General features: G+C 33.1%; 1 pseudogene; it reads right to left on the minus strand.

The window, feature by feature from the left end:
* Positions 1-1739: 1739 nt before the first annotated feature.
* On the minus strand, positions 1740-5282 carry LOC110660236 (probable LRR receptor-like serine/threonine-protein kinase At3g47570; annotated as a pseudogene).
* Positions 5283-5789: the final 507 nt, after the last annotated feature.

Consider the following 5789-nt stretch of genomic DNA (forward strand, 5'->3'; position numbering starts at 1 on the left):
GTAGTGTGTCTTTGATGATGTAGCATTCCATTTGGCTTTTTTTATTCTCAAAACACGAGACCCACTTAACACATCATGTAATACAATAACTAAAAAAAAAAATTAATCCATTTCTCTTTTGACTATAAAAATAATTTTCATTCACCCATTAAAAATTTTCATTCACCCATTTTCTAAGTATCTCAAACACTGAAAAGAGGAAAAATATTTTCTGCAAAACTTGCCTTAATAAGCAAAACCTGCAAAATTTGGAAATCTGGATGAGAGCCACAACCAGAAACTGAATGGGAGGAAGTGGCTTTCGCATATTAACGAATATAGGTACTACAATTTTTCCACTACATTCTAAATATATCACTTGATTGAAAATATTGTTTAAAGTTTCCTTATTAATTCAATTTATATTAAAAGAAATTGTCTGCCCACAGCATCGCGCGGGTACATTTTCAATTAAACATCAATAATGCAGTTCTTCATGGTTACTTAAATGAAGAGTTATATATATAAATTAAAAAATTAAAGAAATATTTTAAAATGATTTAAAATGTGTGAATTTTGAGACCTTAGATATTTAAAGAAGGGGAAATATCTAAAAAAATTCCTAAACTTTGCCTTTATTATAACTGTAACCCAAATTATTTTTCTGAGATTGAACCCACTGTTATCTGTTGCCTGTTAAATACTAACAAAAGTGTCATGTCAACACTTTAAATAATCCTCCAGTTTGATATTATTTAAACCTAATCTGTATACGTTAATAGATGATTTAATGGGTTCATATTTTAAAAGGATGATTTTCATTCATTTACCAATTGATTTTTTTTTGGGGGGGTTCTACTTCTATTTTTTTTTTTTTTTTTTATAAATCACCGAAGCTTTCAAAAAGCAAAAGAAAATTGTAGTTAAAAAAACCGGTTATACATATAACATTTAGTTTAATTAACTGATTAAATATTCTTTTTTTTAACTTTTATAATTTACTTTTATTCATATTTTATTAAATAATTAATAACTCCATCCCACTTTGTTTTAATTTGTAATTATTTTGACTCAATTAATAATATTTGAACATAAATTATATATGTGTGATATCATTCAAGATCCAGGAAAAGAAATAAAAATAAAAATATTTGTTGATAACCAGGGCAGATATCAACGTATTAGTAAAAGCGTATATAATAGAACGAACAATACATAGGTACCAAATCCTTGCATTTTGCTCATTTATGCACACCTATATAGCTATATTAATATTGCTTTTCTGCTTAAAAGAGAAGACAACAGCCATTTGTCTTGTAAGTTTAAAGTCTTGAACAAACAAGAGATATTTAGAAGAATATAAATAGAACTGAAAATATAAGTAGAACTCTGCTAGGACTTCGCGAAGGAAACATGGTAGCTAGCCATCTGACTTCTTTAGTGAGTGTTGTTCTCCTGAAACTCAAGAAAGATAATAGAAAGATTAGTCAATATTGGCAAAAAAAGGAGGAGAAATACAATTGAGCAAGAATATAGATATTAATAAGATTCATAAACTAATATAAAATTATTTCAATATAATGATTTGATAGATAACTCGAATAAAATAACTTGAGCTCCAAAAAATATGAAGCCACCAAACTTTTTTGACACTTCTAACTACAGTAGCTAAATAAGGAGAACTGTATTCTTCTTAAGAAAGAGTTATCAACAAAATATAAATTAATTTTATTAGTTATTTTAAAAGACAAATACTTTGGAAAATTTCACTTTACTTGCCTGTCTTTATTCGTAGATCCGAACTCCAAGAAATATACTTCTGATCAAATGCAGTTCTTTAACAACGTCCCTCATGCTCATTCTATCTTTTGGTGATTCTGCTGAACAGGCTACTCCAACTTTGAATACTGAAGGAGGCAATCTTTCTCTTTACTGATACTTGCTTGGCTCAGGTTGCCATTATTCCTGAGCTCTGTTTCTGCACATATTTCTATTTGCTCTTCTGTTTTAGCATTTGTTGTTGGTGTTTCTTCAATTCCTCTTGAGAGAGAGGGGTTGGGCATGTGATCTGCGAAAGTCTTTTTGGCAGTGCATCCTTTACAAAGTTGTGTAGATTTAAAAGGTCTCCAAATATTTTATCTGTTGGCCTTTTTCCTGAGAACATCTCCAATACAAGGATCCCATAACTATATACATCTCCCTCTTTTGATACAGTTCCACCCATTGCATACTCTGCATGTTATAGAATTTATTCAGTTAATTTATAAACATGGACATCATTATCGTGACACTCAAAAGACTATCAATTGGTAAGCTAGCAAACTAAAATAGAAAAACTAAATAATTGAAGAGCACATTTACATTTAACTGATTGACTCCATACCAAATTGATTACATTTGACACTATTATATAAGAAATTGTATATATAACTTATAAAATTAAAAAAATTTATTACAAATAAAAAAATAAAAAAAAATAAAAAAAACAAAAGTTTACTTTTTGTCATCATTAACTAAAAGATAGAACTAGATTAGATGTAATTACCTGGAGGCGCATAGCCAATGGTTCCTCTTATTCCAATTGAGCTGGTTTGAGTTTGAGATGCATCATTGGTGTTCAAGAAGAGTTTAGCCAAACCAAAATCACTTAAATGTGCAACCATCTCACCATCAAGAAGAACATTACTGGGCTTCAAGTCACAATGAATAATTGGAATTTCGCAAAGGTCGTGGACGTAATGCAGTGCAGATGCCACATCAATTGCAATATTCAGTCTTTGAAAAAAATTCAAATTTCTTGACTGATTATTGTTGTGGATATCGTGATGCAACCACTTCTCCAAGCTTCCATTACCCATGAATTCATATACTAGGGCTTTGAATTCATTCTGTTTATAATCAATGCTAGAGCAATACGTAAACAGCTTAACTAGATTCCGATGCCTCACTGTCCTTAACACTTTGCACTCGGCGACGATGCTTTTTGAAGCACCCTTTGTTCCAAGTTTGAGGACCTTAATTGCCACAAGTCTTTCCATTTGATTGAGAAATCCTTTATACGCAGAACCAAAGTTGCCGGATCCAATTAAGTTGTCGGAAGAGAATCCACTAGTTGCATCATAAAGATGCTTGTAGGACACCTTTACAAGGCGAACCAGTTCTTTGAGTGCGTCAGACGAACTCTTTTTTGATACTTTCCTTCGATAAGCGAGCGTGGAGTCTAACATCAATAGGACACAAAAAATTCCACAGGGAATTATGATTGCTAACTTAATAGCAATGGACTTTCCCTTCTTCATTGCTTTGGTCGGGCATTTTGGTTGATGGAGTTTCGGCACACCACCACAAAGTTTACTATTACCTATCAATGAAATTGCACTTGCATTTCTGAAAACTCCGTTGATTGGAATCTCACCGATAAGATCATTAAAAGAAAGATTTAAATATGATAGATAATGTAAACTTTGCAGGTCTTTTGGAATTTCACCAGTGAGATTGTTGCGCGAAAGATCTATGCCCTGGAGTCCCTTCAAGGAAGCCATAGATGAAGGAATGATTCCTTGGAAAGAATTTTCTTGCATAAAGAGATATTCCAAACTTGAACAAGACCCAATGGTTTCAGGAATTTCTCCAGAAAGCATGTTTCTCGAGACATCCAGTGTGTATATATTTTGTAGGTTTCCCACATCTACAGGCAGGTCACCAGTTAATGAATTCTTTGACAAGTTTAAGAACAGAGACGAAGGAAGACGGAGAACCTCCTTGGGTATAGATCCACTAAGGTTATTTCCTGAAATATCTAAATACTGCAAATTTTGGCAATTTCTTATACTTACAGGAATATTTCCTTCCAGATTGTTTTGTGAGATGGAAAGTAGAAACAATTGAGTGAGATTGCCTATAGAAGAAGGGATCTGACCTGACAATCCATTTTTTTCCAAAGACAATTGTTGAAGTTTTCTCAGTTTTACCACAGAAGAAGGGATAACGCCACTGAAAAGATTGTCTGCCATAAAGAATGAGATTAAGTTGATGAGATTTTCTAATGCTTCAGGAATAATTCCTGTGATTTGATTTATCCCAAAATGTAGCATGTTAAGTTGAACTGACAGATTGGCTATAGAGTTGGGCAAAACACCTCCAAAATGGTTATAACCGAAACTAAGAGTTTTAAGATTGCTACAGTTTTTCAAAGATGTTAAAAAGGCCAGGTCACTGGAGGAATTATATCCTAGATTATTTTTCTCAATATTTAGCCACGAAAGACTTCTTAAATTTCCCAGACAATTCGGTACTTGTCCTACAAAATTGTTTGTCGAAAGATCGAGTTCTTCTTGTTGAGAAGCATTGCAAAAGGAATTGGGAATTGACCCAGCTAATAAATTACCTCCAATACCAATCTTTTGGAGATTTGGGGGAGTAATCCCTACATTATTTGGTAAGCTACTACTAAACTTGTTTTCCGCAATTGAGATCAATTGAAGAGATGAAATATTGAGAAGGAATAAAGGGAATGTACCAAATAGATTATTTTCTGCAACACTGAAAAATGCTAGGCTTTTTAATCGGCCTATTTCATTTGGAATATTTCCCTACAACTCCATCCTGGCTGCAGCAAGGGTAATAAGTGATGAAAGGTTGCCAAGGGAAGGTGGAATTTTTCCATTTAGATTGTTTACACTGATCTGAAGACTTTCAAGCATTGACAAAGAACCAAGCTCTGCAGGGATTTTTCCAATTAGGTTATTAAAATGCAGATGGACTCTCTTGAGATGGTAACAGCTGGTCAGGTTGATAGGAAATTGACCTTCAATTGTGTTGTTGTTGAGATAGAATTGCTGCAATCGAAACAAATTGCCGAATTCCTGTGGAATTTGACCATTAAAACTATTGTTTTGGAGTTTGAGGATTCTTAAAAAACTCAAATTGCCAATATATGGTGATATGGATCCGATCAAATTGTGGCTTTCTAACACCATTGTAGTGACTCTTTGGTGGCGGAGATTGCAAGTGATTCCATACCATTGGCAAAAGGGAAGAGAATGATTCCATGAGTTGACGATTTGATGTGGATCAATGGATATCCCTGCTTTGAATTTGAGCAAAGCAAGCTGATCAGTCTCATTTGCTGAAGAATGGGCCAATATGAATTGTAGGTTTAAAGAGAGGAGAATAACAAGTTGAAGATAAACAAGAAAAAGCTCATAAATCTTCATTAGGTTTGGGTGAGAGGGTAATGGGAAATTACCTGGCAATGGCTACCGAGATGGATAAATAAAGAAAAATAGAGTTTACTATTTGCTTTAAATTGATGGGAATGCAAGCAGAAGATATTTTGAACACCAAAAATCTTATGAAGAAAAGTGATTAAAGTGCAAAAAAAATGGAGTTGACGTGTTCACTATTTGCTTTAAGTGTAGGTTCACATTTTAGAAGAAATACAGCTAACGTGTGGACTTGGGCAGCACTCAAAGCAGAAGATATTTTGAACATCAGAGTGAGGGAAATGAAAGAAGTAAATTCTTTGCATTATTAGGTAAGTAAATGTTAAACAAAAATGGAGTTAACGTGTGTTCACTATTTGCTTTAAGTCGATGGAACTGCAAGCAGAAGATACTTTGAGCACCAACAGTATCTTAAAGGAGAGCGAGGGAAAATGAGAGAAATTCTATCATGTTGGATCAAAAATTATCTTCCATTAAATATTCATCCAGTTGCCACTCATAACATTAAAAAATTATATTCCATTTAAATATTAAGATAAATTACAAATTACTTATTGTGATGTCTTCTCTGCGGATTCCATCACA

The sequence above is a fragment of the Hevea brasiliensis genome, chromosome 6 (assembly GCF_030052815.1).
Source record: "Hevea brasiliensis isolate MT/VB/25A 57/8 chromosome 6, ASM3005281v1, whole genome shotgun sequence".
NCBI classification, from domain to species: Eukaryota; Viridiplantae; Streptophyta; class Magnoliopsida; order Malpighiales; family Euphorbiaceae; genus Hevea; species Hevea brasiliensis.